Source organism: Lissotriton vulgaris, unplaced genomic scaffold (assembly GCF_964263255.1).
Source record: "Lissotriton vulgaris unplaced genomic scaffold, aLisVul1.2 SCAFFOLD_714, whole genome shotgun sequence".
NCBI lineage: Eukaryota > Metazoa > Chordata > Amphibia > Caudata > Salamandridae > Lissotriton > Lissotriton vulgaris.
In genome coordinates, this window is record NW_028248223.1 from 13,272 (window position 1) to 25,306 (window position 12,035).

General features: G+C 44.1%; 4 non-coding genes across 4 annotated transcripts; 2 read left to right on the forward strand and 2 right to left on the reverse strand.

Annotated features, from left to right (window-relative positions):
• Window positions 1-268: 268 nt before the first annotated feature.
• Window positions 269-340, reverse strand: TRNAQ-CUG (transfer RNA glutamine (anticodon CUG)). The gene has a single exon. It is a non-coding gene; the product is annotated as a tRNA-Gln (tRNA).
• Window positions 341-8,771: 8,431 nt separating this feature from the next.
• Window positions 8,772-8,843, forward strand: TRNAQ-UUG (transfer RNA glutamine (anticodon UUG)). Its single transcript has one exon. It is a non-coding gene; the product is annotated as a tRNA-Gln (tRNA).
• An 818-nt stretch (window positions 8,844-9,661) lies between these two features.
• TRNAQ-CUG (transfer RNA glutamine (anticodon CUG)) lies at window positions 9,662-9,733 on the reverse strand. The gene has a single exon. It is a non-coding gene; the product is annotated as a tRNA-Gln (tRNA).
• Window positions 9,734-11,280: 1,547 nt separating this feature from the next.
• On the forward strand, window positions 11,281-11,352 carry TRNAQ-UUG (transfer RNA glutamine (anticodon UUG)). The gene has a single exon. It is a non-coding gene; the product is annotated as a tRNA-Gln (tRNA).
• The last annotated feature ends 683 nt before the right edge of the window (window positions 11,353-12,035 follow it).

The following is a 12,035-nucleotide window of genomic DNA, read 5'->3' on the forward strand; positions in this document are numbered from 1 at the left end:
ATTACTGATCATACAGATGAGAAAGAAAAAGAACCTCTTGCTCAAATTGTGGATGGGAAAGAACAGTTTTTAGTTTTCAGCTTCTGTACTTATGTTTATGATTAATTCATTTCTTTATATTGTATTATCGCTATCTAGATGGATATAGCCATGTATACATAGATACATACTTATACGTTGATAAGTTTCAGTATAAAGCTTTGACGTTATGTTTTTCCAAGTCCAAATTCTAAGAAATTAGTGAAATATTAAATCTCATAATTCAAGCAGGTCCCACCGAGATTTGAACTCGGATCGCTGGATTCAGAGTCCAGAGTGCTAACCATTACACCATGGAACCCCGCCATACATGAGGGCTTTTTCCATTGAGACAAAAGAGAGCGCATCAGTGCGGGGGCTTTTCTTACATTGATGAAAAGATATCTCAGTTGAATGCTCATAGTGTAAAGAGCGATAATGTGATTTGATTCTTTTCAGCTACATTCTCCATAACAGTGTTAAATGTGCAAACGTTTATCAGGACATGCAATTTACAAAATAATGATCATCTTTGACTGAAGAATATTAAAACATTCTACATTTCCAAACTACTACATCCATTTCTCTGTCTCTCACATGGGTGGCTCCAAAGAGCAATGGTTGGCACTTTGGACTTTGCATGCAAAGGTACCAGTCCAATTCTTTGAGGTACTTCTTTACTACTCTTGACCTTTTCCATTTCTGTCATCTTTGTTTATTGATAGCTCCAATCCAACACCAGCAGGTTGAAAGAGACAAATATTGACTCCTTTCAAAATGTCCAACAGCTTGAACAAGTTACAGAAATACGAACTTTATAATACTTTTACATCACATTCCTAGACAAAATAGTGTGACATTACAAAATCCTATCCTGTTTTTCTCAAATGCATTTCAGAGGGCTGATTCCCAGCATACCTTTTTGAAGATTTCCACACTATTGATAAGGCGAATATAGCACATTTTGAAAGAGATGTTTTCTTAAATGAAACCAAGAGAACCACAGTGACGGTATCATTCAGATAGTAGAAATGTTTTTTGTATATTAGTATGGAAGTTGTGAAATAAAACATTTCTCATGCTGATTTTCAACAGTCGATCTGCAATCATGAAATATAAGCTTTTGCTTGGAGGCCTCAAAGGTACTGATCTAATTTTCTTTTTTAAAATTATTCACAGATCGTATGATATGCTTTGTACAAATCAACTATGTTGTTAGATCAAAATTGATTAAAAAGTGACTATCTCAATTTCAGGACATATAGAAGAGGAAGGAGAGTGGAAAGGGGCGACCACTCGGTCCCCCCGAACGTATGGCGGAGTGCCTCGATCCCCCCGGGAAGCCATTTTTGGGCGGGAGACGCGTCTCGGCTGGTATGCCCGAAGCGGCGTAGCCGGGGCGCGCTCTTTCCCGCCCTAGAGTGGGCTGGCCTAGACACTGACGCAGCCAGCCATGCCCTCGGGGCAGGCAGGGGCGGGTTTTCGCCCGCCCCGAAGACGGATAAAAGGGACGCAAGACCAGAAGACGTCCTCTTGTTCTTGTGCTCTGAAGCTGCACCTCCTCGCTACACGTGAGCTCGGGACAGAACGAAGAGCCAATTTTGAGCGTTTTGATCTTTTCTCTTTGTCTTCTAGATACTTCGTTGGAGAGATGCCCAAGAAAGGTGCAAAGAGAATGACGACTGATCAGATGGTTCGGGTCCTCTTTAAGGAAATGTCCGACATAAAGAAGCGGCTGGCGGAGCGAGACGGGGAGGAGGGATCGGGGCATCCACCGGCTGGAGGGAGACCAAAGAGGCCAAGAAGGGTTCCAGCCGGGGGAGACGTCCCGGTTCCCTCTGCCCCGCTCGAGGCGCCGACCCCGGTACCGATGGAGGGGAATCCGATCCCCGTTGTCGTCACCCCGACATCCAATGAGGATATGCCCCCCGAGCTGGCAGCACAGCTAGCAGCGTGGTTGGGTGATAGTAGTGAGGGCGCCACGGCAGCCGAGGCACAGGCGCTGATGAAACAGTTGCGGGAAAAAAGAGATGCAGCCAAAGTGCCCGCGCCGGCTGCGGTGATAGACAAGCCACAAGTGGCGGAAACAGCGTCCGGTTCAGGTAAGCGGCCATTGCCGATCGCAAGGGATGAGTCAGCACCCTCTCGTAGAGAGAAATTGGGGCAACATGTTCCTTTGGCAGTAAAGGAGAAGATTTGGGCGGGGGAGTATGTGAATATTTTCTCCTTGCTTGTCGATCATTATGAAGTGGAGCATGTTAAGAGTCAGAAGGACCTAATGCATCCGAGTGTTTGGCGCGCAAAAATGGCCGCCTTTAAGGTAAATGAGAATATTGGCAACTGGGGCAATGCGTGGGGTATTTTTACATCTATTTTGGGGGAACGTAGGCCCGAGTTGCTTCCTGAGTTTCCAATTTACCAGTCACGAATTATGGGTTACTCGACAGCGTATCAAGGTAACCATTGGTTCTGTTATGACAACCTTTTCAGGAAAGAAAAGGAGCATAACAAGAGTTTAACGTGGGACTGTTATGATTCTTTGACATGGGATAAAATGAAAGAGTCAGGAATGTTAAAAATGCCGTTGGTAGGTAGCAATGTTGTTGAATACTCCCGCCAAAATGCGGGGACGCCCTTTCGGTCAGGTACGAGCACCGACGATTACTCGAGACCTACCGGCAATACAGGGAAAAGGGGTTTCTGTTTCAATTTCAACAAGGGTAAATGTACCAGGCCTCCGGGATCGTGTAAATTCAAACACAAATGTAGTACTTGCGGGTCGTCCCATCCTGAGTCCTCGTGCAGAGCCAGAACGGGTGAGAATGGGGGTAGAGGAGGCGCTAAACAGGTCTAATATAGTCCGAGGGGCGCCTTTACCAACCCCGATTGATACCTTGGCGATGATTCCCTGGCTCAGTGAATACCCAGATCGTACTTCTGCTGGGGTGCTGCGGAACGGTTTTACATATGGTTTCCGCATCCCGGTAGGGGACTTTCAGGGTGTCGGGACGTGCAAGAATCAACTTTCCGTCTTGCAGCATACATCTGTAGTACAAGATAAGATTCAGAAAGAGGTTAGCAGGGGACGGGTCGACGGCCCGTATAGTGTACCCCCAGTACCGTATTTTGTCTGTTCTCCGTTAGGGGTGGTCCCCAAAAAGGACCCAGGTGAGTTTCGATTAATTCATAATCTGTCAGCTCCACATGGTCTTTCGGTGAACGATGCAATTGATCCAGAGGTATGTTCGGTGCGATACGCATCATTTGATGAAGCAGTGGCCATTTTGAATCGCCTGGGGCCCGGGACGTTGATGGCGAAATCAGATATCGAGTCAGCGTTCCGGTTGCTCCCGGTACACCCAGACGACCAGCGTCTTCTGGGATTCATATTTCAGGGATCGTATTACATGGATAGGTGTATGCCAATGGGATGCTCTATATCCTGTGCATATTTCGAGAAATTCAGTACTTTTCTGCAATGGGTATTCTCGAAGAAAACGGGTTTCCGAAATGTAATGCATTACCTTGACGACTTTCTGTTCCTTGGGCCCGCCGGAAATCACGAATGCGGCCAGGCCTTGTCTGAATTTTGTGTGTTAATGGGTCAATTTGGCGTGCCATTGGCACCAGGTAAAAAAAACTGTGGGTCCCACGACTTGTCTCGAGTTTCTGGGGATCGAGTTGGACTCTAGTAAGGGTTGTTTTCGTTTACCAGCTGCCAAAGTGTCGAAATTCAGGGCAGCCCTGCAAGTATGTATAAATGCATCTAAAGTTACGCTGAATCAATTGCAACAATTGGTGGGGAAGTTGAATTTTGCCCTGAGGGTGATCCCAATGGCCCGCCCCTTTTCCCGTTCAATTGCCCAAGCGATGGTTGGCCTGAAGGAGGGTCATCATCGCACGAGACTATCGGCTGAGGTCCGCCAAGACATGCGTATTTGGTTAGCATTTTTGGCGGACTTCAATGGTCGAGTCGTCTGGAACAAACCAGCCGTGTCCTCTGAAGAGCTGGGTCTATGGACGGATTCAGCAGGAAGCATGGGCTTTGGCGCCATTTTCGGCACAAAATGGTCGGCACAAAGGTGGCCCACATGGTGGCATGAAGGGGGGCTGACGAGTAATATTGCTTTCCTTGAGCTGTGTCCCATCCTGGTGGCCCTCAGAACCTGGCCCGAAGGGTTCAAAGATCATTCTGTCGTGTTTTGGTCTGACAATATGACCGTTGTAGAATGCATCAATAGTCAGGCAGCACGTTGTAAACTGATTTTACGGTTGCTCAAAGAAATTGTCTTACTGTGTATGCAACTGAACGTGATATTCAGAGCAAAACATGTCCCAGGGGTGATGAATCAGGCGGCTGACGCACTGTCTCGTTTTCAAATGCAGGATTTCTGGGGTTTCCTTCCCTCAGCGGACCCAGAGCCGGCACCCTTCCCCGAAGCTCTCTGGTCTCTCGGTGCCCCGAACTTCGTCACCTCGTGGGAGAGAGTCTAGCGCCAAGGACGAGGAAGGCATATGAAGGGGCGTTCCGGGCTTATTTAGCCTTTTTGGGGGCTGAGAGAGAGGGGCTTTGGGGTCAGGAGGAATGGGTAGTACATTTTCTGATGTCCTTACGTAGGGCTGGGAAGTCGGTGGCGACGGCCCAGAGGCATCGTGCTGCCATTTCCTTCGTTGCCAGGGCCCATAATATCCAGGACCCGACAGCGTCTTTTGTGGTACAGAAGGCGCTGCGTGGGTGGCAACGCCTTGAGGGTCGCAAAGTAGATGAAAGGCGCCCGATAGGTCTGGATAGGTTGTCCCAGTTGCTGGCCACACTCCCTACCACATGCTCGTCTCAGTTCGAGACGTGTTTGTTCCGAGCTGCTTTTACGCTGGCATTTCACGGGGCGATGAGGATAAGTGAGCTGGTTGCAAGGAACAAACAGGATGTGGTGGGGGGTTTGTGCCGGGAACACGTTCAGATCAGGGGTGAAGCGATGATTGTCTCCTTTGTCAGGTCCAAGACCGATCAAGATGGGATGGGAGACTGCACGATCATTCGCAGAATTCCCGGGTCCTCCATGTGTCCGGTACAGTGTTTAGAGGATTACCTAGCACGAAGGTCGGCATCATGGGGGGGGACATTGTTGAGACACGCGGACGCCACCCCGCTGACGAAGTTTCAGTTTCAGCGGGTGCTCGCGATGTCAATTTCCGCAGCGGGCTTAGACCCGGGCGAATTCGGGACCCATTCCTTTCGTATAGGGGCTGCCACTGAAGCTACAGCCAGGGGTCTTAATGTTGAACAAGTAAAACGAGTGGGGCGTTGGTCCTCCAATTGTTATAAGAGATATGTGCGGTTGCACATGTTGTGAAGCTGTAATAGTATACTCACGCTTCTTGTCTTTTGTTTGGTTTTCAGTTGCGCAAGCCTACGAGGCAGGGCGGACTATGCAGTCGACTCAACACCAGGCCAGCGGTCAGACATCACCGGCTGTGAGAAAGGAGGTGTGGGTCGTGGGCCACTCATACGTGAGGCATGCCGCAGACGTATTCGAAGCAGGTGACATGATTCACGTAGCTGGGGAATACGGGTACAGGGTGTCCTTCTACGGAAGAGGCGGCCTCTGTATTGACCAGTTTCAGGTATTCTTTGAGGGATTGTTAGGGCGGACGAGGTCACCGCCGTCTATAGTCATAGTACATTTAGGGGGCAATGATTTGGTCACCACCGGTAGACGACTTCTCCTGGAGGCAATGCTTTCCACTGTAAGTTGGTTGGCGAGGAAAGTTCCGGGGTGCATAATTGCGTGGTCTCATATAATCCCACGAAAAGTGTGGCGGGGGGCTATCTCCATTCCTGCCTTGAACCATTCTGTTAGAAAACTTAATAACAAAGTGAATAGGCTGTTCTGATCCAAAACATTGCATTCTATCTCGCATGGTTGTATTAACGATGACAGTATGTATTTGGGGGATGGTGTGCATTTGTCGCGGGTGGGAAATGAGTTACTCATAGGAGACTTCTTAGCATGGTTAAAGACGTTAAAGCATGACCTTTAGGTAGGAGTTTTGTGGGGGGTCCGGATAGCCGGTCAACTATCCGGACCTGTGGCGGTAAGGTCATGATCGGTGAGCACTAATTAGAAGATCCCTATGAGTGGGCGTCACCCAACACGGATGGGAGCGCTCGGGTGAGGTGGCCATTGGCCCCTCAATGGGGAGGCGGTCCCTTCTAAGGATGGGTCGCCGGAAGTAAAGGAAAGGCGGTCAAGGCCCCTTCCTGTGTAGGAGGGGTTACAGCCCCCTCCTGGGGAATTTCCCGGGGCCAGTGACATCTGCGACGGCAGATGCGGTAAGTTGTGTGGGGTTGGGGGGAGGTCTACGATACCTTCTAGATACCTCACACGAGTCTTCGTACGACCTTTAAATGGCGTCGAGTTCTTAAGTGCCCCCGTCAAGTCAAGGGAAATTGGTAGTAGTTGCACTTGAGGTAAGCCTCCGTGCTGTCGCCCCTCCCAAGTGGGAGGGGTAAGTCTGGTTAGGGATCTTGACACCGGTTATGACCTTGCCGTTGGCCCTTAAACGTTAGGATGTACAATTTCAATATTTCTAGAGAATGTTTTGTAGGATGCTAGTTCGGCTAGGAGAACCTCTGTATTAGAGAATATGTTAAGGTTAGCCAAACATCGCAATGTGGTAATGAAATTGTACATAACATGAAACGTTTAATGTTTTTAATTTTTGTTTTAATAAATACGGCCGGGAGGGTCACTCCCTCCCACTTCCAAAAACTTTAAGAACTGTTTCCGGTTTCCCTCCTTTTTGGGATTGTGTTGAGAGGGGGTGGCGGGTATCTCAGCCATATGGAAAGGGGCGACCACTCGGTCCCCCCGAACGTATGGCGGAGTGCCTCGATCCCCCCGGGAAGCCATTTTTGGGCGGGAGACGCGTCTCGGCTGGTATGCCCGAAGCGGCTTAGCCGGGGCGCGCTCTTTCCCGCCCTAGAGTGGGCTGGCCTAGACACTGACGCAGCCAGCCACGCCCTCGGGGCAGGCAGGGGCGGGTTTTCGCCCGCCCCGAAGACGGATAAAAGGGACGCAAGACCAGAAGACGTCCTCTTGTTCTTGTGCTCTGAAGCTGCACCTCCTCGCTACACGTGAGCTCGGGACAGAACGAAGAGCCAATTTTGACCCACCCACCAGCCCCTGAGGACAGCCAGTTGTTTGTAATAAAGTTGATTAACATTCTGTTTTCGTTTACAGGTTGTGATTATATCATGTTGATGATAATAAAGAATGGTGTACGTTGTGTACATTTTGCGATTACTGTGATTCAGATATAGTGTTAATTTTTTGAAACATGCTCTTTCGGTCGTAGTGACCAATGTTTTCTTAGGTTTATTAGCATTGTCGTATTTATTGTTGGTAGGCGGTAAGGTCATGATCGGTGAGCACTAATTAGAAGATCCCTATGAGTGGGCGTCACCCAACACGGATGGGAGCGCTCGGGTGAGGTGGCCATTGGCCCCTCAATGGGGAGGCGGTCCCTTCTAAGGATGGGTCGCCGGAAGTAAAGGAAAGGCGGTCAAGGCCCCTTCCTGTGTAGGAGGGGTTACAGCCCCCTCCTGGGGAATTTCCCGGGGCCAGTGACATCTGCGACGGCAGATGCGGTAAGTTGTGTGGGGTTGGGGGGAGGTCTACGATACCTTCTAGATACCTCACACGAGTCTTCGTACGACCTTTAAATGGCGTCGAGTTCTTAAGTGCCCCCGTCAAGTCAAGGGAAATTGGTAGTAGTTGCACTTGAGGTAAGCCTCCGTGCTGTCGCCCCTCCCAAGTGGGAGGGGTAAGTCTGGTTAGGGATCTTGACACCGGTTATGTTCTTGCCGTTGGCCCTTAAACGTTAGGATGTACAATTTCAATATTTCTAGAGAATGTTTTGTAGGATGCTAGTTCGGCTAGGAGAACCTCTGTATTAGAGAATATGTTAAGGTTAGCCAAACATCGCAATGTGGTAATGAAATTGTACATAACATGAAACGTTTAATGTTTTTAATTTTTGTTTTAATAAATACGGCCGGGAGGGTCACTCCCTCCCACTTCCAAAAACTTCAAGAACTGTTTCCGGTTTCCCTCCTTTTTGGGATTGTGTTGAGAGGGGGTGGCGGGTATCTCAGCCATAGGCGCTCATGTTTCAAATGCGGAGAGGCAACAACTGTTCATTATTTTCACCTCTATTAATTATATGTATTTTTATAATGTATATATTTATATTTTCCGATAAATATACATAGACATATAGCGATATATAGGGAGATACATACATATAAGTTGATACGTACAAGTTTATAAGTAAATGAGATGTTTTTCCAATTAATACTTCTAAGAACTGAATGGAAACAAAATCGTAAAGTTTAGATAAGTCCCACTGAGCTTTGTACTTAGATCCCTGTTTTCAGAGTCCAGATTGACAAGCATAACACTATCAACCCACCTGTACCAGGTTGAGCTTTCCGTTTTGACAGAAGAGATTGCATTCACAGGGAAATCTTAATTTTTATTGCAAAATCTTATCTCACATAAAAAGTACTGTTCAACAGAGTCATAGCGTTACTTGAGTCCTTTGTGCAACATACTTCCCTAACATAGTTCAATGGGCAAAAGTTGAACAGAATAGAAAAGTAATACAATTCTGTTTGTCTTTGACTGTAGAACATAAAAAATGTGAAATGTCCACATTGCTGCAGCAATTTGCTCCCCTGTCACATGGGAGGTTCCATGGTGTAATGGTTAGCACTTTGGACTTTGAATCCAAGGATCCGAGTTCAAATCTCGGTGGGACCACTTTCATGACTTATGACCAAATCTTTTTCTGTCAAGTGTATTCATAAATATCATAAATCTAACACGGGTAGAGTGAAACATTAATGTATTGATTGTATTTTAAAAGTCTATTTGATGCGAGCAAATTATAGAACTTTTAGAAAACATGGAAATTAAATGGCTCAAAATAATGAGACATTTTGTGAGCTGACTCTGTTTTCTCAAACTCATCACAAGGGGCTGATGCAAGATATTACTTGTTTAAATCTTACTGTTATTGATAAGGGGAACAAGGAACTTTTTTAATTGGAAAGCCTTCATTAAAAGAAAACTTGAGGAATCAAATTGTGTATTTTGGGGGCAGAAGAGATGAACTTTTAAATAACAATCTTGAAATTCAGACACACAGATATTTACACTCTGTTTTTCTAAAGTAAATCCATAACCATGAAGTAGAATCTTTTGAAAGACATGTCAGATGTATTAATCTGAATTCCTCTTTCAAAGAAATGCACAATTAAATGCACTGTGTAAGTCAAGAATGTTGTCAGATAAGAAATCAGCAAAATTAACTATCTTATTACTGATCATACAGATGAGAAAGAAAAAGAACCTCTTGCTCAAATTGTGGATGGGAAAGAACAGTTTTTAGTTTTCAGCTTCTGTACTTATGTTTATGATTAATTCATTTCTTTATATTGTATTATCGCTATCTAGATGGATATAGCCATGTATACATACTTATACGTTGATAAGTTTCAGTATAAAGCTTTGACGTTATGTTTTTCCAAGTCCAAATTCTAAGAAATTAGTGAAATATTAAATCTCATAATTCAAGCAGGTCCCACCGAGATTTGAACTCGGATCGCTGGATTCAGAGTCCAGAGTGCTAACCATTACACCATGGAACCCCGCCATACATGAGGGCTTTTTCCATTGAGACAAAAGAGAGCGCATCAGTGCGGGGGCTTTTCTTACATTGATGAAAAGATATCTCAGTTGAATGCTCATAGTGTAAAGAGCGATAATGTGATTTGATTCTTTTCAGCTACATTCTCCATAACAGTGTTAAATGTGCAAACGTTTATCAGGACATGCAATTTACAAAATAATGATCATCTTTGACTGAAGAATATTAAAACATTCTACATTTCCAAACTACTACATCCATTTCTCTGTCTCTCACATGGGTGGCTCCAAAGAGCAATGGTTGGCACTTTGGACTTTGCATGCAAAGGTACCAGTCCAATTCTTTGAGGTACTTCTTTACTACTCTTGACCTTTTCCATTTCTGTCATCTTTGTTTATTGATAGCTCCAATCCAACACCAGCAGGTTGAAAGAGACAAATATTGACTCCTTTCAAAATGTCCAACAGCTTGAACAAGTTACAGAAATACGAACTTTATAATACTTTTACATCACATTCCTAGACAAAATAGTGTGACATTACAAAATCCTATCCTGTTTTTCTCAAATGCATTTCAGAGGGCTGATTCCCAGCATACCTTTTTGAAGATTTCCACACTATTGATAAGGCGAATATAGCACATTTTGAAAGAGATGTTTTCTTAAATCAAACCAAGAGAACCACAATGACGGTATCATTCAGATAGTAGAAATGTTTTTTGTATATTAGTATGGAAGTTGTGAAATAAAACATTTCTCATGCTGATTTTCAACAGTCGATCTGCAATCATGAAATATAAGCTTTTGCTTGGAGGCCTCAAAGGTACTGATCTAATTTTCTTTTTTTAAATTATTCACAGATCGTATGATATGCTTTGTACAAATCAACTATGTTGTTAGATCAAAATTGATTAAAAAGTGACTATCTCAATTTCAGGACATATAGAAGAGGAAGGAGAAGGCGCTCATGTTTCAAATGCGGAGAGGCAACAACTGTTCATTATTTTCACCTCTATTAATTATATGTATTTTTATAATGTATATATTTATTTTTTCCGATAAATATACATAGACATATAGCGATATATAGGGAGATACATACATATAAGTTGATACGTACAAGTTTATAAGTAAATGAGATGTTTTTCCAATTAATACTTCTAAGAACTGAATGGAAACAAAATCGTAAAGTTTAGATAAGTCCCACTGAGCTTTGTACTTAGATCCCTGTTTTCAGAGTCCAGATTGACAAGCATAACACTATCAACCCACCTGTACCAGGTTGAGCTTTCCGTTTTGACAGAAGAGATTGCATTCACAGGGAAATCTTAATTTTTATTGCAACATCTTATCTCACATAAAAAGTACTGTTCAACAGAGTCATAGCGTTACTTGAGTCCTTTGTGCAACATACTTCCCTAACATAGTTCAATGGGCAAAAGTTGAACAGAATAGAAAAGTAATACAATTCTGTTTGTCTTTGACTGTAGAACATAAAAAATGTGAAATGTCCACATTGCTGCAGCAATTTGCTCCCCTGTCACATGGGAGGTTCCATGGTGTAATGGTTAGCACTTTGGACTTTGAATCCAAGGATCCGAGTTCAAATCTCGGTGGGACCACTTTCATGACTTATGACCAAATCTTTTTCTGTCAAGTGTATTCATAAATATCATAAATCTAACACGGGTAGAGTGAAACATTAATGTATTGATTGTATTTTAAAAGTCTATTTGATGTGAGCAAATTATAGAACTTTTAGAAAACATGGAAATTAAATGGCTCAAAATAATGAGACATTTTGTGAGCTGACTCTGTTTTCTCAAACTCATCACAAGGGGCTGATGCAAGATATTACTTGTTTAAATCTTACTGTTATTGATAAGGGGAACAAGGAACTCTTTTAATTGGAAAGCCTTCATTAAAAGAAAACTTGAGGAATCAAATTGTGTATTTTGGGGGCAGAAGAGATGAACTTTTAAATAACAATCTTGAAATTCAGACACACAGATATTTACACTCTGTTTTTCTAAAGTAGATCCATAACCATGAAGTAGAATCTTTTGAAAGACATGTCAGATGTATTAATCTGAATTCCTCTTTCAAAGAAATGCACAATTAAATGCACTGTGTAAGTCAAGAATGTTGTCAGATAAGAAATCAGCAAAATTAACTATCTTATTACTGATCATACAGATGAGAAAGAAAAAGAACCTCTTGCTCAAATTGTGGATGGGAAAGAACAGTTTTTAGTTTTCAGCTTCTGTACTTATGTTTATGATAATTCATTTCTTTATATTGTATT